Source organism: Pelodiscus sinensis, chromosome 7 (assembly GCF_049634645.1).
Source record: "Pelodiscus sinensis isolate JC-2024 chromosome 7, ASM4963464v1, whole genome shotgun sequence".
Taxonomy (NCBI): Eukaryota; Metazoa; Chordata; order Testudines; family Trionychidae; genus Pelodiscus; species Pelodiscus sinensis.
In genome coordinates this window covers 9,019,092-9,040,753 of record NC_134717.1, presented here as the reverse complement: position 1 = coordinate 9,040,753, position 21,662 = coordinate 9,019,092, and the positions used below count along the sequence as shown (strand labels likewise).

The 21,662-nt window shown below is 47.1% G+C and overlaps 1 protein-coding gene across 8 annotated transcripts in view; it reads left to right on the top strand.

Moving 5' to 3' along the window:
* Positions 1-21,662, top strand: part of SEMA5B (semaphorin 5B) — a 372,195-nt gene that overhangs the window by 116,993 nt on the left and 233,540 nt on the right. For all 8 annotated transcript variants that reach the window (XM_075933113.1, XM_075933119.1, XM_075933111.1 and 5 more), the window contains exon 2: positions 17,648-17,709. The gene's annotated coding sequence lies outside the window, so the exon portion shown is untranslated. The remainder of the gene's footprint in view (positions 1-17,647; positions 17,710-21,662) is intronic.

Genomic DNA, 21,662 nt, shown 5'->3' with positions numbered 1-21,662 from the left:
TGGCTTAAGCACAGAGCTTGCACAGCTTGTATAGCTGAAGCATGCTGACAACATTTCTGATATCTTAATTCCTCTAAGAAGGGACCAGAAGTGTTTCTGGTCAGATACCACAGGCTAATCCCCCTCTGCTCTGTGGTGCTGTAATCGGATGGAGCAGTTAAGCACAGTAGAGAAAAGAAGTCTTTCCTGATAACTGTTACTCTTCAGTTCATCTTGGTGTGTGAACCTCTAGTAAGTTCTCCATCCTAAAGTTTACACCATTCCACTTAACACGTCCTTAGCTGTGGATCTGGATACTTGCTATGGGTGTTTCATTACTGCTTAGGTCTCTTCCTGTTGGTCTTGATTTTTCTTTGTACTTCGTATCTTTTATAAACTAAGGCCGGATTCTGATATGAATCTGGCCCTGACTTTATAAATCCTTAGCTTTTATAATTCCTACTGGACTGGATTGACCTAAAGAGCTGAGCATGAAAAATCTGTAAGTTTCTGTCAGGGAAAGCATATCCAACACTGGCACTAGTATCTTATTATGTTTATTTCAGCAAAGAGTGGAGCTAAATAATTTTAAGAGATTCATAATAGCGGGTTTTGTAACGCAGAAGTGAGTGAGTGAAAGCTTCAAAATTCTGCTCAAATTTTCTCCATCTGAAGAAACACTGTTGTGCCCTAATATTTCAACAAATTGTTTAGGATCAGTTTTTGCCCTCAATGCATTCATAATGGAGGAGCCTGTGTGCTGCATATGAGTAGCATATGAGTAGCAAAGAGAAGAATTTGACACTTGAATTTTTAAATGCTGTGTCAAACCTATATTAACAGCAGGATGTAGATTGATTTAGTCTCTTTATTATAATAGAGTCCATGCTACCAGTATGGACTCTCAAATAATTTTTAGCAATATGGTTGCCACTGCAGATGTGTGCTCAGAAAAAACAACTGCAATTAATAGTGTTACTGAGATGACACTTGATACACAGGCAGTCCCCGGGTTACGTACAAGATAGGGACTGTAGGTTTGTTCTTAAGTTGAATCTGTATGTAAGTCGGAACTGGCGTCCAGATTCAGCCGCTGCTGAAACTGACCAGCGGCTGACTACAGGCTGAATCTGGACGCCAGTTCTTACATACAGATTCAACTTAAGAACCCCAGCCGTCCCCAAGTCAGCCGCTGCTGAAACTGATCAGCGGCTGATTCCAGGAAGCCCGGGGCAGAGCAACTCTGCCTCGGGCTTCCTGTAGTCAGCGCAGGTCAGTTTCAGCAGCGGCTGACTTGGGGACGCCCGGGGTAGAGCAGCTGGGTGCTGCTGGGTTGCTCCAGTAGCGCCGCTCCTCGGCGCTACTGGAGCAACCCAGCAGCACCCCAGCTGCTCTGCCCCAGGCGTCCTGATTCAGCCGCTGCTGAAACTGACCAGCAGCGGCTGAATCAGGACACCTGGGGCAGAGCAGCTGGGGTGCTGCTGGGTTGGTCCAGTAGCGCCCAGAGCGGCACTGCGGGACCAACCGGCAGCGCCCCGGCTGCTCTACCACAGGCGTCCGGAGAAAAGCCTGGTCTTCTGGGGGGGGGGGGGGAGGGCGTACTAGCTGCGCGCTCCCCCCCAGCAGACCAGGGAGACGCGGACGGCGGACCGAGACCAGCAGACCAGGGAGACGGGGAGCAAAGCCGGGGAGCACGCGGGCAGCGGACAGCCCAGACGCGCCGCGGCTGTCCCGCTGCCGGCGTCCTCAGAGGCTTTGCTCCCCGTCTCCCTGGTCTGCTGGTTTCCAGCAGACCAGGGAGACACGGAGCAAACCCCGTCCGACATAAGTTGGATCCGCATAACTCGGGGACTGCCTGTAGTAGCAAGCAATAGATGCTGTTGGAAATTCGGAGTGTGGGGCTTCTCAGCAGAGACAGGTGGGAGGAAGGATGGTCTCATGGTTTAGGCACTGGAGTAGGATTCAGGAGAACAGCATTTGTTCAGTTCCTGGCTTCCGGCGCAGTCTTAGGCACATCACTTAATCTCTCAGGGTACGTCTACACTACAGCGCTAGTTCGAACTAACTTAGTTCGAATTAGTTAATTCGAACTAAGCTAGTTCGAACTAACGCATCTAGAACTAAAAACTAGTTCGAACTAGCGTTTTGCTAGTTCGAACTAGTAAGTCCACATTGAGTGGACTCTGAACAGGGCTTAAGGATGGCCGGAAGCAGTGCCGGCAGGGCATAAAAGGAGGACTTAGAGCATGGAGATACTGTCTCAGGCTAGCCGAGGGCTGCGCTTAAAGGGTCCCGACCCCCACCCCGGACACACAGTTCTAAGGGGTGCCCCGCTTGCAAAGAAGTTCTGGCTTGGAGTGCCCTGAGTGCCCACACTGGGCACATCACACCACTCGGCCATCAGCCCGGCTGCACTTGCCGCAGGCTGCCATCTGGGGAGAGGGAGTAATTGGGGGGCTGCAGGAGAGCTTCCACCCCCAGAAGCCCGCAGAGCCAGCCCAGTCCTCCCCATCGGGGGCTCGTACCCCATTCCTCCCTCACCTCCTTCCACTTGCCCTTCCCTAGCCCCCCTTCTTATTGATGTACAAAATAAAGATAACGTTTCTTCCAACATTGACTCTGTCTTTATTGAAAAAAACTGGGGGAGACTGGGAAAAGGAGGTGGGAGAGGGGAAGAGAAAGGCTGGGAGAGGGGAGGGCAACTAACATGATCAGGGGTTGGGAACAGGTCCCAGATGAAGAGAGGCTACAGAGACTGGGACTGTTCAGCTTAGAAAAGAGGAGACGGAGGGGGGACAGGATAGAGGTCTCTAAAAGCAGGGGTTGGGTGGAGAGGGTGCATTCAGAAAAGTTCTTCCTGAGTTCCCATAAAGAAGGACTAGAGGACACCAAAGGAAAGGAATGGGTAGCAGGCTTGAAACTAGTAAGAGAAAGTTGTTCTTCTTCCCAAAGCAAATAGTTAACCTGTGGAACTCCTTGCTGCAGGAGGCTGTGAAGGCTACAACTAGAACAGAGTTGAAAGGGAAGTGAGATCAAGTCATGGAGGTTGGGTCCATGGAGTCCTATTAGCCAGAGGGTAGGAGTGGTGTCCCTGCCCAAAGTTTGTGGAAGGCTGGAGAGGGATGGCACGAGACAAATGGCTTGGTCATTGTCTTCGGTCCATCCCCTCCAGGGTCCCTAGGGTTGGCCGCTGTGGGCAGACAGGCTACTGGGCTAGATGGACCTTTGGTCTGACCCAGGACGGCCATTGTAAGCTCAGGGCTCAGTGTCGGGGGTCTCAGTGGACCTCCTTGATTTTCATGCACACCTGGTCCTGGGTGGCCAGGCTGGCAGCTCTCCTGCCCTAGACGGCCACTTTCCTGTGCCTAGTGCGGAGATCGTGGACGAGGTCCACGATGTCCGCACTAGCCCAGGAAGGTGCCCGCCTCTTGCGGTCCAGGGCAAGCTCCCGGGAGCCGCCAGCCTGGTCCCGGCAAGAGGGGGTGGGCTGGGGGGCATCGGGTGGGTGGCTCTGTGCCGTGCCAGGTGCAGGGTCTGCTAGCTGGGTGCTGGCAGGCTTGCACCTGGCACGGGCACCGTAGCCAGCCCGTGCCCCTTTAAGGGGTCCGGGGCCGGGAGGGGGGCATAGAGTTTCCCTGGTGTTGGCCAGAGTGGCCACCAGGGAAACCTGGGGAGGGCTAGCCTCCCACTAGTTCGAACTAAAGGGCTACACAGCCCTTAGTTCGAACTAGCTAGTTCGAACTAGGCGTTAGTCCTCGTAAAATGAGGTTTACCTAGTTCGAACTAAGCGCTCCGCTAGTTCGATTCAAATTCGAACTAGCGGAGCGCTAGTGTAGCGCATAGGAAAGTTAGTTCGAACTAACGTCCGTTAGTTCGAACTAACTTTGTAGTGTAGACATACCCTCAGTGTCTGTTCAGATTGTGGAAGATAGAGCCTTGTCCAAGGAGTTTACAGTGTGGGTGTGGTTTCTAGCAGTAATAATAATAATAATAATAATAATAATGTATTTATTATGTGATGCATGAGCTTTCAGTGGAATTTACCTTGACTAGGAATACAGAATGCCGACAAGTGCCCCTACGGGATGAAAAGCAAGTTCTCCAGTGATGCTGGCTACATGAAATGAGACTCTCAGGACAGACATAGAATCATGTATGCTGCTTTAAAAAAGACAGTGACTGTGAAGGCTCCGAGCTATTTTTCCTGAGATCTCAAACCCATAACTCAGAAAAAGAGAGAGGAACTGACAGAAAGAATGAGAGCTTTCCTCAAAGAAGACATTATAACATCATTATTGTATCCGGCCAAACTTGGAGGGCTTTCTGATGAGCAATACTACGTTTTGTAAAAAGCAATAAATCATCCACCAAGTTTTAAGAGACGTAGAGGGAAGGAGGCCCAGGAGATATGCCAGCGAAGGAAGCTCTTGCAATATGAGGAATTCAGAGAAGGTTTCAGTGGGATTGCTTGTGTGTGTAGGCACTTGCGGCGCCAGGTCTGTATTTCCGTAGTCTTGATTAGTTTATCTTGTGGGACTTCGAACTTGGACTGTTGCAGGACCATTTGTCTTGGACTTGGATTCTCCTCCGGTGAGTTAGTGATGGGGTTGTGCACAAGCAGAAGTTATGAAAAGCGGTTGGGTGCCACTGGACCTAGAGCAGGCAGGACCTTTTCTTAACAAAGCTCTGGTTTTGAGAGGAAATGTGGACAAATAGGTAAAGTGCAGGTGTTGGAGTCAGGAGACAAGGCCTATTTCTAAACCCGTCATAGACTTGGACAAAACAAAGGTTCATGGACTTCAGGCGTGGTATTTTCAGATGACTCAGTTGTGTCCTAACGCCTGCTTTGTTGAAATCAGTGGGAGTTGTACCGTTATCTTCAGTGGGGACAGGAACTTTTATGTTGTAAGCTGCCTAGCTGCACCAAGTTGGTAGGTCTGTATGATAGATTGGCTATAAAAATGGCTATGTTCTAGGTATGGCAATGTGTAGACGACGACACGATTAACCAATACGCCTGGGCTTATTGGTTAATCTTGTTGGCAACATGCATTTCCCTGCTCCCCTTGCTAACTCTGTAACAGAGGCAGCAAGGCGTTGGGGAGCAGAAGCCAGTGCCTGCGAGGAGCTGGCTTAAACGCTGGCTCCCCATGAGCACCGGATCCACCTTCTCTGCACAGAGGGTGAGGATAGTCGGCAGAAGCTGATATGCATGGAAAACTGGCTTTCAAGCAGGCTCCTCGTGCATGCTGGCTCTGCGGACCCACCTGCCTCCATTGCTGCTGCCTGGGGAGGCAGGAGCCAGTGCTGGGGGGAGCTGCCTTAACAGCTGGTTGCCCCCAGCACTGCCTGCCCCCTCCTGTGCTGCTGCCTCTGCTAAGGGCAGCATTTCGGGGGGGAGGAGCAGGGGAAGGCTGCTGCAAAGCAGCCTCTGTCTGCAGTGTCCCAAACTCACCACAGATGGAGGTTGCTCTGCAGTAGCAGCCCTGATCTGTGGGGGAGGAAGGAGGGTCTGAGCTCCCCACAGACAGAGGCTGCTCCAGCATCCCACAGAGCAGCCTCTGTCCATAGGGAGCTTGGACCCCCCTGGAGACAGGTGCTGCTACCACCCATGCTCTGTATCAGAGGCAGCAACGTGGGGTGGCAGGTGGAGCCGGTCTGCATGAGAAGCTGGATTTTAAACTGGCTCCCCTTGCGGAACAGCTCCCACCTGCCACCCTGCGCTGTTGCCTTTGATAGAAAGGCAGCAGTGTGTGATTGCAGGGGGCTCCCCGAGAGTGGGGCTGCGAGTGCTCTGGGTGCCGGCCCCACCCCTGGGGACTATCAAATAGTTGTGTAACCGCTAACGTTTCATGCGCTTACACGACTCTTGAGTTACACACTGTCTAACACTCCTACTATGTTTCTACCTCAGGTCTTGGAGATCTGGAGATCGATGCACTGGGGTTTTATTTAGTGAGTCTAATAAGGACCTGCTAAATCAAACGCTAACAGCACCCCATTGACCCTTGTACTCTACAGTGTCACAAGTAGGGTTACCAGGTAGACCCCGCCAAAAAACTGGACACACTTGAGCGGGGGGGAGGAGGCAGGGCAGGAAGCAGAGCTGGCCAGGGGGGTGGGATCCAGGGGCCAGCTGGGAGGAAGGGGGGGCTGGAAGCAGAGACAGGGGGGTCAGGGTCCGCGAGGCTGGGCAGGAGAAAGGGGGGGGCCGGGAAGCAGACTTGGGGGGGGGTCGAGGGCCATGGAGCGGGCAAGGAGGAGGGGGTGGGCCGCGGGGGGGGGGGGACAGGAAGCAGACCTGGTGGGAGGGATGTGCAGCCATTGGCTGCAGCTGGAGTCCAAGGGGCCGCGCCCCTGGCAGGCGCTATCTTTAGTTGAGAGCAGGCGGGCTAGGAGTCCCAGTCCCCGTCCCCGCCCTACCCCACCCAGCTTTTGCATGTGACTACAGGCTCCCAGCTGGAAGGCGGGGCCGCGATTGGCGGTGGGAGCCTCTGGTCGCGAGCAGAAGCCGGGCCGGGGGGAGTGGCTGGGAATCCCAGTCCCCGCTCCACCAGGCTTTTGCACACGACCACAGGCTCCCAGCACCAATCGCGCCCCGCCTCCCAGTCGCTCCCCTACACTCACCAAGCTTCGGTCCGGCGCCCAGCCGGAAATTCAGAAAATACTGGACATTGCACATGTCCTATATTTTCTGAATTTTGCCACCAGACAGAGGGCACACATACCGGACTGTCTGGTAGAAAACCGGACACCTGGCAACCCTAGTCACAAGGTGTAAGGGAAGTTGATGGGAGAGTTTCTGCCATCGACCTCCTGCTGTGGGGATGCTGGAGAAATTCATTTTAAGGCACGTTGACTCCAGCTACACAAATCTTCAAGCTAGAGTTGCGTATCTTAAATTGAATTTCTGCCCCACTGTAGCCCTGGCCTCAAAGATGTCCAGTGAGGTGATATTTATAGGTACAGTCCCATTTTTAGGGGGAAGCATGTTATCTATATACTATTATAAAAGAAGAGGCATCCATCATGCCATCTGCCACAGAGAACATTTGAGAAGACTTGAGAAGCTTCTGGGGAAGGCAGGCCCCTCCTACAGCCCTGCCCTCTCTGCTGAGGCCCTGCCCCTGCCATGGGGAGGAGCAGTGCGCTGAGTGTGTGCGTGCGCCCCCCAGCATCCCTGGAGGAACCGGAAGGGAAGAGGCTGTACGGCCCCAGCCTTCCTGCACCCGGGAGCAGTGGGGAGGGAGAAAGCCTTGCGGCCCAAGCCTCCCTGGTCCTGGAAGCAGTAGAGAGGGAGGGAGGCCACACCCCTGCCCTCTTCCCCCCGCACCACAGGGAGGGGAAAAGTGCACGCACGTGCACCCCAGCATCCCTGGAGGCTATGCAGCCTGAGCCTCCCCACCCCTGGAAGCAGTGGGGAGGGAGCAGGCCACGTGTACATCGGTGTCACAATGGGATGGGTAATGCTGGTAACCATAAAACAAGGGACAATTCTGACCCTAGACTAGAACCTATGGGCCCAGTTCACTGTTGCTTTACACCTTATAAGCACCATATATTTTGCAGTGGTGGAAATGACCACTCAACGGACAGGGCAACAGTGAAGTTAATTGAGATCAGAACATGGCCCGTGGTAAGTAAGTGCCACTGGATGAGTTAGTTGCTCATGGCCTCTTCCATCTTGCTATGTGATAGGCTCAGTTAAAAATATGCAAATTGCACCTTTTGTTCCAATACCTTGACTTCCCTTGAATTTGGTTATTTGGAAATCACTGTGGAATGGAGTGCATTTTCTTTGGCTGAAGGCATTCCCCCTCTCCCCCATGTGACTGATGGAAAAACTCACATATTTAACTCTAACGGGAGTTGTGAATATGTGCTAAGAATAGAAGATACAGGATCTGCCCCTAAAGACTGCTTCGAATAGCAACACACAGAAACAATTAATGGATTAAAGTTGTTGTTGTGTCCTTAACCCAGCCAGTCACCTATAGTAATTAATCATTTATTTTAGGACAAGAATTTGATGCCTCAGGTGACCATCCATGGGATAATTGTCTGTGTCTGTAACTCACATTGTTTTGTCTTGGTATTGTGGCATGTCCTGTGTGAAAGATTACTTAGCATTCTCTGTAGCCTGCCAAACTTACTGTGCACAATGAAGTCGACTATAGGAATGAGTGACAGCTGTAACTGAAAATGATTTCTAGCCAGCTGGTGGCTTAATTTAGACTGTTAGGATCAAATTTTGATCTCAAGTGTAAATCCAGTGAAGTCAACAGAATTGCATTGGATTCACAGTGGTGTGGCTGAAAGCAGAATCTAGCCTTTAATGTTAACATAAGAAGAACATAAGAACAGCCCTGCTGGGTCAGACAAAAGTCCATCTAGCCCAGTATCCTGTCCTCTGACAGTGGCCAATGCCAGGTATCCCAGAGGTAATAAAAAGAACAGGTAACCATCAAGTGATCCCTCTGCTGTCACCCATTCCCAGCCTCTGGCAAACAAAGACTAGGGACACCATTCCTGCCCATCCTGGCTAATAACCATTGATGGACCTATCCTCCATGAATTAATCTAGTTCTTTTTTAATCCTGTTAGTGTCCTGGTCTTCACAACATCCTCTGGCAACGAGTTCTACAGGTTGACTGTGTGTTACATCAAGAAATACTTCCTTTTGTTTGTTTTAAACCTGTTACCTATTAATTTCCTAATTCTTGTGTTATGAGAGCAAGTAAATAACTTTTCCTTATTTACTTTCTCCACCAGTGTTCTTTCACCACTGGTGTTGTCTTAAATCAGTGAGCCAGAATTGATTCCTGTATTCTGCCTTGGATATCTGTGCTTCTAGATCAGAGAATCTAAAGTTCTGTAGTTACAGCTGTATGTGAAATGTGTTATATTGAAAACTGTAGTTAAGCTCTCGGTTCTGTTCTCAGTATGTCTGGGAAGGGAGGCAGCATAACTTAGTGTTTAGAGTTGCCTACTTGTGAAATTTCTCTGTGATTCAGTCTTCCATATGCAGAATGGGAACAATAATTCCTTCCTATTGTACCTCAAAGCAGAGTTATAAGGCTGGCTCCAATTTGCCAAGAGTCATGATGGAATTGCTATAATTAAACATTGTAAAATCAAGATTGGAAGTTTTTCTAAAAGATCTGTGAAAGGGATTATTTGAGGGATGTTCCATGGCCTTGCTAGACAGGTGGTCAGACTAGCTGATCAGAATAATTCCTTCTGGGCTTTGGGGTCTATGAATATTTGGCCTACAATCATGGGCTGGAAAGACTTGATCTCTTGGAGCTTTATACCTTTCTCTCTATTGCCTGTCACCCATTATCATAATCAGTTCAGTTTTGCTCAAGAATGTGATACAGCCCTTAAAATGTACCTGTGCTGTATGTTGGCATTAGGAAATCTTTCTTCCACACATTGTTGCTATTTCTTCTAGTGACCCTGTTCTCACTTTCAGAACTGTTGAAGATAGAAAAAAACAATAATAATGAATTTCCATATGGGCTTGTAAAGAGATTACCGCCATTTATTCTTTTTGTAAAATTTTCAGAAAGGATAGCACCGTCCCAATACACAGAAGCAATTTTTCTTTTCAATGGATCCTGTGACTTAAATCTAAACCTTTGCTCTCAGAGGACACTTTTCAAATGTTTACTTACTGTTCAGTCCCTGGTAGGCAGGCTGGAAAAAAAATCAGATGAGATGTGGCTTCTTGAAAATTCTAACTGCTTAATATTGTTTGAAAAACAGAGATGGAATTGATTCATGTAGCAGCCTTTCTCCTCTCAATAAGAGGAAAGAGTTTCCTTTGCATCTCAGGTTTTTGTCAGTTGTCCAGTAAAATTATAATATATATATTTATGCAGAGCCTTTCATCTTGATGGGTCTCAAAAGAGTCGACACATTTTTTCATATTTATGTAATTTGTCACTTATTTTGTTCACTGCCTACTGTCCCACCCCAGAAATGGCTGCATTACTGTCATAAGCAAAATTACACACATTAACAATATTTATTAAAGCATCATCCTCATTTTAGATCTATCGATAACAGCAGTGATGTTTTTAATTTTCTTGCTCAATTGGTCATAGGAATTAACTAAAAATCAGTGAGTGTGATTCTTGCTTGGTTGGAGCTACGGGAGGAAGAGAGATCAGACAGAACAGAAGTGAATCTATATACAGTAAAACTCCAATTGTCCGGCATCCAGTGGTCCGGCATTCCTGATAGTCTGGCACCAACTGGAACCCGGAAGTGCTCCAACCAGCCAGACAATTGGAGCTCCTGTGAGCCCCACACACGCTCATGGGCCGGGAAAGGGAAGGGGAGGAGAGGGGAAGGGGATTATACCTCTGTAACAGGTCTGCCGGACCCGCACTGCATCCGGCTGGGGGGTAGGGAACGGTGGGGGCGAACCCTCCATTGTTTTTCAGGGAGGCGGGGGAAGCCCCGTGCAGCCGCCTGCTACAGGCCAGCTGGGGCTGCAAGCGGTGGTGGAGGAGAGGGGGCGAGGTGAGAGGTGGCGCTGTGGGACCAACCCGGCAGCACCCCAGCTGCTCTGCCCCGCCACTTCCCCAAGTCCGCCGCCGCCATTTGCCACCTGCCTGCAAGCGGCGGTGGACTTGGGGAAGCGGCGGGGCAGCACAGCTGGGGTGCTGCTGCATTGGTCCCACAGCGCCGCCCAGGTGAGGGGTAGCGCTGCGGGACCAACATGGCAGCACCCTAGCTGCTCTGCTCCACCACTTCCCCAAGTCCGCCGCTGCCGCTTGCAGCCCCAGCTGGCCTGTCGCCGGCGGCTGCACAGGGCTTCCCCCGCCTCCTTGCAAAACGGCAGAGGGTTTGCCCCTCGCCGCGCCGTTCCCCGCCAACCCTGCTCCCCACCCTCCAGTCGCAGTGCAGGTCCCGACAGGCCCGTCACAGCCCCCCGCCGGAGTACCTCCTGATACTTCGGCATATCAGATAATCCGGCATCCCTTGGGTCCCAAAGGTGCCGGATTATTGGAAGCCCATGGTTTGTGGCTTCTAGAAGGCACTTAAGAACTATGGCCAGGTCTATGCTAAGGGATAAGTTCAACCTGAGATCCGCAACTCCAGCTATATTAATTGCATTTGATTTGAACTTTTGAGTACAGTGGAAGGTCATTGGGAGAAATGCTCGTGTCAACTTCCCTTACTTCTTGTGAAGAGCAGGAGTACTGGCGCTGATATGGGTGCCCTCAGTTTTGAATTTAGCAGGTTCTTACTAGACCCGCTAAATAGAACTCCAGAAATTCATTTCGGGAGCATCGATCTGCAGGTACTCATAGATGTGGCCTCAGAGGAATAATAGAACATAGAGAATCACAACAAAGGACCTTGGAAGTGCTGTTTTAAATACCCTCTTGGGGGCAAATTGTCATCTTGAAGCACAGACTGAGGAAGTGGGATTTGTGAGGGCAAACTGCACATGCATGGATTGGTGGGTAAAGAGGGTACAGAATTCCTGTTGTTTCCCACTCCCAGCCCAGAGCTAGAGAGTAGTTTCAGGCTGTTAGTAGGGGACAGGGGGCAGGCTGTCTGGCTGGGAGGTGTGAGTGAGGAGGTGGGGGTCTGGGCATGAGGGGGTGGGGAACACTTGTTTTTGCACCACATGGCAGGCACCATGTAACATGCCTCCCATTGCTCCCATTCCCTGACAGGAGCCTCCAGGAAGGAGGGAAACAAAAATAGCAGTGCACAGGGAGCCATTTTTGGCTACTTGTTTTCTGCAGGTGGCGGGCAGGAAAATGCTGTCGTGCCAAGCCATTTTTAGCGCCGCTTGTTCCCTGCACGCTGGATCCAGCGCAGAGCCTTGGGACTTTCTCCCCCTGCACCTCTGCTCCCACCGGAAGTCAGTGGTGGCATTTCAGTCTTGTGGGGGGAGGCTGTAAGGCTGTGGTGCCAGCGCTGGCTCCCTGCTGCAGGGGGAACAAAGAGGGGCTGAGTTGGGGCTCCAGAAGAGCCATATCTGACTCCCCAGTGAGCCATATTTGGCTTGCGAGCCATAGGTTGCCGATCCCTGTGCTAAGGGCATCTCAGTGGGACCCACAACATTACTGTCTTAATACATCCATGGTTTGTTTATTGTCTGGAACAGGCCTACTCAACTTTGGAAGCCCCAGTGATACTAACCGCACATGCCGAGGGCTGCCACTTAAGTGTGGTTGCGTATACATGAAAATATATATGCAAATAGCTTCTTTCACACTGATGGGCATGAATACAAAGCACTTGGCACAATGGCCCTGCGCTCCTGGCACCTTCTCCCCAGGGGCTAGAAACGCCAACACTTTGTACCTGTCTGTTCCAGCCAGCCTATCCGCTTGCATCTTTCGGTGTTCACCCTGCATGGGAGACACTTTGCAGTTGTGGAGCATGTTCCCAGTAGAGGCCATGTTCAAAGGATCCCACCTGCAGGCCGCGTGTTGAGCCCTGCATAAACTCAAACCGCACCCTGGGCCACAAACAAACGGGCTGCTTGCCGCATGTTGAGTAGCTCTGGTCTAGAAAATATTTCATTGCACTCCTGATGCTCTTGTGCTTCCTGCATGTCACTTGGTTGAAAGAGACAAGAGTTGTGAAGCATCACTTGGAATTCCAGGTTGGATCTATGACTTGGCTACCCACCCCTCTCCATCCTTCCCACTCCCACCTCTGGCCACTTCCCATGCTAAATAGTTTCTCAGGATTGGAAATGCATCTCATAGCTCGTGCTTTAGATAGATACAACCATTGTGGGTTTCACCCTCCCTCCCGTCCCCCCCCAGTAGATTAGTTGTGTTCAGTAGTATGAAATCATGTCACTTTTCACTTCATCTGGGAGTTCTGTGCTTTGAAAATGTCACATTCATTGTGGAACTGTTTGACAGGGTAGAGAGTTCTGCCTAGGGAGAAGGGTGGGGATGGGAGTTATTTGACATATACATCTTCAAATTGAACAAAGTGTGATTTATTTTTCTTTGCTGCAGTCTGCTACCAATTTTCAGTTTAGATTAATAGCTATGAAAACTGCAGTTTGTAATGTCATAGTCATTAGCTATTAACACCATGTCTGATTTGACAGGACACCTATTTTATTTTTTAATTCTCTTGCATTCATGAGATATGTATCTGCCATCCCTTCGGCATGTCTGACTACTTAATTTGTGCCTATCCTTCCCTCGGTTTTGATTTTTTTCTAACATCACGCACCCACCAGAAGGAACAAATTCATGCTCTATCAGGAGCTGTTTTCAAAACTTGAATTGGGAGCCTATTTGAATTCATATTTCATAGATGCATAGCTTCAGGAACCCCTGACATCTCTGTCCCAAAGACATTTACTTTATTGATCTTTTAATTGCAGCAATAATCAGTTTGCCGAAGAGGTGGGCTCTTCCCAAGGCTGCCAAATCCATACTGGCTGAGTATAGTGTGTGTGATTTATGTGCAGATAAACAATCTTGGATCCCAGTCAGTCATTTAATCAGTTTTAATTCGGTTGCATAATCAGTAGCAAACAGGAGGGTTTTTTTTTTAATATGACGGTCTTTCCAGATGGTTTGGCATGTTACCCTGAGTGATATAGATAACATCCCTGTTTCTCATCAGTTTTATGTCAAAGGCATCTTTAGCTTTCTGAAAATGTTTAAAAGAAAAGGATTGGGAGCCAAGACCTGCCTTCAGGCTTTCTCTGGTATCTAAGGAACCATCTCAGATATGCAGGCTAGAAAACAAGCCTCTTCTTATCTCATGTTTTATGCAGGGATGTCCACCCAATTCATGAGAATTGAAGAAAAGCTCACAAAGAGACTCTGCTTCCTGTGTACGCTTGGATGTTGGTGCTTTTAAAAATCAGATGCTCTTTGACCAGTTTATTGTTTTTTTAAGAAAAACAGATATTCATTGGTTGAAATGGTGAGTTGGTTTGTGCTCTTTGCATCCAGCCCATAGGAAAGGATGGCACTTCATGGCACTCTTCCGGGGAAGCATCAGAAGGAATAGTGCCGTGGATCGGTACAACCTTGTCTGAGCTCCCCGCTTGCATTGGTTGGGCAGAGTCATTTGTGACACCTGTTTATATCATGCAGCACCATCCACCCTTGTTTCCACATGTGTGACCTGCAGCTCTACTGGCTGTGGCTCTTGTTACTTTTTGCTCCTTTCTGTGTATTTCTTGTCCCATTGCTCTGGCGGGACTAGGCCCTAAGCTTCCTTAAGCACTGGTGCTGCAACTATGATGGGTCCTGAATAGCTCTGCAAGGCATGGTAGAATCGGTACTCCCTTGTATAGCTGGGTAGGAGAGGCACTATGTGATTAGCACCTTTAGTCTCTATCTTGTATGTGGCTGTTTTTCACATGCTTGCTCATGTCCATACCAATCTAGGTATGTGCTTGCCCCAAGTACTGTCACAGGGAAATTTCCTTCGTCGGGTCTGCGCTGGTGCCCTTGGAGTTACTCTCTCATAATGCTGATTTAAAGGGCTCTCACACCCCCTCAGTTCCTTCTTACTGCACATGACAGTGTCTGGAATGGCAACTCACCTTTGTATTTTCCTCAAGTACTTCTGGGTATGTCTACACTACCACCCTAGTTCGAACTAGGGTGGTTAATGTAGGCAACCGGAGTTGCAAATGAAGCCCGGGATTTGAATTTCCCGGTCTTCATTTGCATATTGCCGGGCGCCGCCATTTTAAAATGTCCGCTAGTTCGGACTCCGTGCCCGCGGCTACACGCGGCATGAACTAGGTAGTTCGGATTACACTTCCTATTCCGAATTACCGGTACACCTCATTCCACGAGGAGTAACGGTAGTTCGGAATAGGAAGCCTAATCCGAACTACCTAGTTCGTGCTGCGTGTAGCCACGGGCACGGAGTCCGAACTAGCGGATATTTAAAAATGGCAGCGCACAGCAATATGCAAATGAAGCCTGGGAAATTCAAATCCCGGGCTTCATTTGCAACTCCGGTTGCCTACATTAACCACCCTAGTTTGAACCCTACATGAACCACCTACATGAACCACCCTAGTTTGAACCCTAGTCAGATGCCGGGCTTCCCATGGTGTTTCAAAGGGGCAGCGCCGCATGGAGCCTGGGGTTGGCCCCAGGCTCCACGTGGCGCTTTTGCCTTCGAAGTGTACACTGTGCTACACTTCAAAGGCAGAGGCACCTTATCGACTAATCAACTAGATTGATTAGTCAATTAGTCAATATTTAACATCCTTAGTGCAAAGTGATCAGAGCCACTGCATGCACCTTTTGGGTTTGTCTTCATTCTTTTCACTCTCATTGGCAGCTTCAAAGGGAGCTGAGGATTATGGCAGGAGGGGTTAGAAAATAGGACAGTGAATGTGAAATTGAGAGATCTGGGTTCAGGTTCCAGCTCAGCTATAGATTTCCTGTGTGACTTTGGGCAAGGCATTTTATTTGCCCTGTAAATCTGGGAAAGTACTTGCCTACCTCCCAGGGGTTGATGGGATGGCTAAAATCCACTATGAATTGTGAGGTGCTGAGATGCTATCCTGTTGAGAACCATATCCATAGTTAAGTATATTTACTCTAATGCAAAAACTCCATCATTATATAGACTTTCATGGAGCTTGCTGAAGCTCTTAAAATGCTTCACAAAGGTGTACAAGTATCATGATCTTTTTTAAACATGTAGGAAACCAAAGGAGCCATTTTTCATGGGATGACACAGCAAGTTTATGGCAGAGTTGGGAGTGTAACCTGTGTCACCGGACTCCCAGATCTCTACACCACTTGTTGCTCTTTGAATGGTGATTTTCAGTGTAATATTCTTCCCAGGGTAGCACTTAACTGTCACTAAGGCCTATGGGATCTGCCTAGGTAACCCATAGGCGAGTGTTCAGTACAAGTCCTCCTTTGTGCCAGATCTGCCGAAAATATGAATCTTTTGATTCTGGGGGTTCCTGGTTCAAGCCCTGGTGTTTTGGCCAAGGTGGCAGCTGGCATGTAATCATGTTCAAGGTGGAACTCTGGCCCTTATTTTGCATAGAGTTAGATTTGTTAACAGTTCTGACAGTCCCTTCTTCATGCTTGCTCACTGTAATACCTAGCTTAGAATATCCTGAATTCTTCAAAAGAATTTGTCTCTTGGTTGTACAAAACATGGAGGGTGAGATTTTTCAAAGCTACTTGAATCCCAGTTTCTGTTAAAATTAATGAGAACAGAGCAGCCAAAGAATCTGACTGACTTAAAATGATTCATAGGTGGGATTTTCTAATTTTTTTTAACTGAGAGATGAGAACAGCTTCGTGCTTCAGCTAACTTTGTAAAGTGCTGTTAGGTAAACACATCATGGCTTCCAAACACACGTCAGTTAGTTTACAGGCTCATGAGTTTGCCTGCTCTGACCTCCTACGTCACAGTGGCCATAAAAATCCCCTTGACGATCTCTGCTTTGAACCCAATAGCTGGTGGTTGAGCTACAGTATGCCTCCTAGACAGCCTCCCTTCCCCATATTGAGTTAAAAGTCTTGAGCTGACTTTTGTGTATTTTAGTCTAATGAGCTGGCAAGGAAGACTATGTAACATTGCTCTAACACGGAAGCATTTGAGGACGGAGGGGGCAGGCAGGTGTTGAGGATGGGGAGAGATTGGGTAGGCTGGCTGTGGACATAGGAACACACCATGGTTTGGCTAAAAATTGCTCACACATCCAGTCACTGCAAAAACAGCTTTTTCTTATTGCTGTGCTCCTGCCTGTCTGCTCGTTTATCTATCCATACTCTATTGTTTACACTGTAAGCGCGTTGGGGCCAAGACTGTTGTTTATTATGTTTGTATAGCACTTCACATAAGGGGATGCAAATGGTTTGAAGCTTTCTGACATGACCACAATTCAAATTTTATACTGTGGATAGCTTGCTCTTGCCTTTTCACTGCCATCAAGCAGTTAGAGTTTCTCTATGTCTGCAAACCCATTGTGAGACTTCCATGGAATTCTAAATGCAGGCCGTGTTGGTTTGTTCAGGTTTGAGACACATGTTTCTGCTTCTGGAATGGGCGATGATAACCCTTAAGAAATAGATATTTGGGGCACATGTGCTTGTTTACAAATTTGCTTTTCACAATGTTCTCCAGCATTTCAACAATAGAGAGGATGGTCCAGTGGTTAGTGGTCTTCCAGACCTGGATTCAACCGCAGATCTCCCTTAAGACCAGGGCAAGTCCCTAAGACTCTGTTTCCCATCTGTAAAAAGGTAGTTACAGGTAGCCCCCTGCCCTTCCTCATAGGGAGTCTGTGAGAATGAATGCTTTAAAGATTGGGTGGTACTCGGATATTCCAGAAATAGGGGCCATATAATTAACCAAGACGGTGCTGGTTTGAAAATTACTGTTTCTGCAAAATTTCTAAATCTAGAAATAGGGTAAATGTAGAAAGCAAATGAAAAAGTGGAGTGCACACAAATCCTGAAGCCACATAGAAATGAACATTGACGGAATCATTTTTGTAAGATTAGCCCTTCTCTATATTTAATTTGAAGTTCAAAATATAAACATTATTTTAAAATATTTTAAAATAATGGTAAAGCTTTTTTGGGGGGTGGGGTAGTTGGTCTCTGCTCTATGCTGCTGAGATGTGTCTGCCTCCTACTTATCACTTTCTTTACTGTTTCCTCAGGTTACTACAGGATATTTCCCCAAGTGTGACTTTGAATATGACACACCAGTGATGCAGAGGCAGTAAGTATTTAAGACTTTGTTTCAGCCATGGTAACTCCATCCCATAGTCCTTTGCTAAAACTGCCTTCTGTTTCTGAATTCTTTTATGCAGAAAGCTTGGAAGGAAATGACTAAGATCATATGGTTCCAAAATGGAAGGTGCAGTCTGAGACACTTTGATTTCACAGATTTGCTTTCACAGATTCTCTTGAGTAAGAATTCCAAAAATGGTTTGTTTAGCTTCGATGTGAAATGCCCCATGGGCCCGTCATTACTGCACGAAAGGGCAGAGAATTATAAAAATAAAAACAGCACTAATACTTACAAGCAGCACATAAAAGGCATTGACACGTTGCCAGAATTTGTCATGCAATACCGAGGCATAGAACAAGCAAACAGTACTGGGCTGCCTTCTGCTTCTGTGTGGCGGTCCCATCCATACCACTAGGAGTTCCCTGCTGAACCAAGGAGACTATAATTTCTCTCAACCTTAGAATGCCAAGTTTAGGGGACCTACTTTAAGTGGTGCTACATCAGGAATGAATTTGACTTTGTGTTCATTCCAGCCCTGAATATGTTTTGTCGGACTTTTGTGTCAGAATTGGGGCTCCGTGAAGGCTTTTCTTCCCAAAAAGTAAAACATTTTCAACCTTTCACTATTTATACTTTGGAGAATACATTTTCTTCCAATTAGCCTAAAATTTTCATTACACCCAAAAGTAGCCTCTACAAGCTTTCTTTGCCTTGTCTGCAGCGGTGAAAGTATCTGTAAGAAATTTTAAGTTACTGTCCTATCGCAACCTTGGTCTGGCAGCTCTTTAAATAGCTCCCCGCTGACTTTTGCCACAGCTCGGCCAGCTCTTGCCAGAGCAACGCACCAGGGCGGATCCACTTACTATCACCTTTGTTTGTCTGGCATAAACCTGGTTAGATTTGTTAGCCCTGGGTTGGAGAAAGTTTAAAAAAGGAAATGTAATACTGTTATTTATTGGTTGGTCCCATTTCTAATTTTTATGGGAGAATCAAATAATTAACTGTGAATTTCAGGAAATCTTTCAGTAAATCCTCAGATTTATGTTATGCCATCTTTTCAACTCATTTGCTGGTTTATTCAACCTTCATTTAATTCAGAGGAAAACTCAGCACCCAAACGACTTATAATAAAGACAAAACCATTTCCAGCCTTTACTTCAGTCATTGTTGATGGCTTTCGTCAGATGTTATTGGCTAACTAAATCACTGGCCATTAAAAATTGTAATTTTTGAAATAATCAGTAGGGGAAGGCCATTTTTCTCAAGGACGTCAAATATAAAAGAGATTGAGAAAAAGCCATTACAGTAAGGGGATACTAAGAAAAAATGGTGTGATTAATTTTATAGATTCCTCTGTGTTATTCATGTTTCTACTCCGTCTCTAGCAGTTGCAGTGAAAATCTGATCAGCCACTTACATTGAAAAGTAGATAATGGATTTTGCAAACTCACAAGCCAAAGCCCTATCTTGCATAGAACCTCAACTGCTTTCATTAAGAGAAAGATTGGAGCCCAGATTCAGAATGGACTAATAACTAGTGGGTCAGACCTTGAAGTCTTTGTGCTTTGGGATTTGACTGCAATCAGAGTTTGCATCAATGAGTAGTGAAGCATGGGATCTATTTCAGACTCATCCAAAGTTATGTGGTTACGTACAGAGATATTCCTAGCGACAGTTATACTCTTAATTGCCACAGGCCAAATATGGGACACAAATGAGGAGGGCAAAGCCAAAATTCATTCAAGAAACCTAAGGATTCATTTCTTTAGTGTAACTCAGACAGCGTTCAAAGGGGGAAACCAAAATGTCTGCTCCTCACACAATCTTACCATCAGCATTGTAACAACTTTCTACAAGTAGGTTGCTGAGCCAACTGTGTAAAATATATTAGGGAGCTTTTTATGTTGTCAGATATTTCAGATCATCCAAAAAAGGCTAAGAATACCACACTTTAGGGGATTTTTAACATGCTGTATGTGGTATTTGTTTTCTGTACTCTGACACTTCTCCTTAGTGCTGATCTGGGGATAAGTCCTAAAATGCATATTCTTGATCTCTATTGCTGACCTTTTATTGTTGGGCTTTATTCAGTATCACAGCTATGTTGGCGCTGCTGCAGCGATGTAGTGTGTCTTCACCAGATGTACTAGGTCGACAGGAGAGTGCTCTCCCGCCGACATAATTATTCCTCCTCCACGAGAGACAGAAGACATGGTAGCAGGAGAGATTCTTCAGCAGACATAATGCAGTGTAGACATTGCTTTAAGTCAAAATAACTTGGGTGGCACAGAGGGGTGGTTTTTTCATACCCGTGTGACATAAGTTTAATCAACTTTAGTGGCCATGTAGACAAGTTTGTTATATTATGAAAATCTGGACTAAAGTTAGACTTCTGTGAAGTTTTAAAAACCATGTCCAATGAATTTTTGAAAAATTATAATTCCCTGAAAATAAGGGTTTCTATAAGGGAAACACCAGCAAATTTTCCCTTGATTAGTATAAACCAGGGGTAGTCAATAGCAAACCTCTGGCCAAATCTCGATACTTTTCAGTGGACTGCACAATCTTTTTATTTACTTTTTATTATTTTCATAGTATTTTCTCTGGAATCTGAACCTTGACCAAAAATTGACTGCTACTTATGTAAACCCTACCTCCCAGTCTTGCTAAACTGTAAACGAAATTTTGTTTGTGACCTCCCATCTCCAATCATTGTCCCTAAATAGTCCCAAACACATTGCATCCACTTAGCTCATAGCTTCTTGAGGTTTACATCAGATTAATTCCGTCCAGGTCAGTGGTGTCATACTGGATTTACCCAGGCATCCCTGAGAGCAGAATTTGGCCCACTGACCGCAATTCTCCTCTGATTTCATTCAAAGATTGCCTCTATCAAGTCGTCTTTTACTGTCAAGCAGCCCGGAGAACCTGATAATGAGAAATATGGACTGTGCAATATGGGTTGAAGGTTCTCCGCACTTCCGAGTTTGCACTCAGGCTGGAATTCATGTGTGTTAGGTGCTTTGGTGAACTGGGAAAGCTTCAGGGATGGGTTCATAATGATAGAATCCTAGAACACTAGAACTGGAAGGGACCTTGAGGAGTTATTAAGTCCAGTCCCCTGCCCTCCTTTCAGGACCGAGCATAGTCTAGATCATCTCTAACAAGTGTCTATCTAACCTGCTCTTAAATATCTCCTGTGGTGGAAATTCTACAGTCTCCCTAGGCAATTTATTCCAGTGCTTAACTACCCCAACAGAAAGCTTTTCCTAATGTCCAAACTAAACCTCCCTTGCTTCAATTTAAGCCCATTGCTGCTTGAACTATCATCAGAAGTTAAGGAGAACCATTTTTCTCCTTCCTCCTTGTAACAGTCTTTTATACTTGAAAGCTGCTATCATGTTCTGTCAGTCTTCTCTTTTCCAGACTAAACAAACCCAATTCTGTCAGTCTTCCCTCATAGGTCCTGTTTTCTAGACCTTTAATCATTTTCGTGGCTCTTCTCTGAACCTTCTCCAATTGCTCCACATCTTTCCTGAAATGCGATGCCCGAATTGGACACAATACTCCAATTGAGGCCTAATTAGTGCAGAGTTGAGTGGAAGAATATGCCAATGAACTTTATCAGCCCTGTTGTCACCCCCCGCCCTGGGAGAAATGCACATACTCAAAGTGGATTTTACAGAAATCAATAGACCAAGAAAAGACTTTTGGATAGACAACCTGGGTTTAGATGGACTCAGGGATTTCTTCCTTATCTAGACCAGGGACAGGATCAGCTGGTCCATGGAGCGCCCCAATCCTTAGGATAGACTTGGAAAGATAGATCCTGCCAGAATCCATGATAGGGTGAACTCTGACAAGCTTATTGGCATGAATGTAGGTTCTTTTATTTTCTCTGTAATGCTTAAGCAATTAGGCTTGCTTAAAATAGTGTGGTA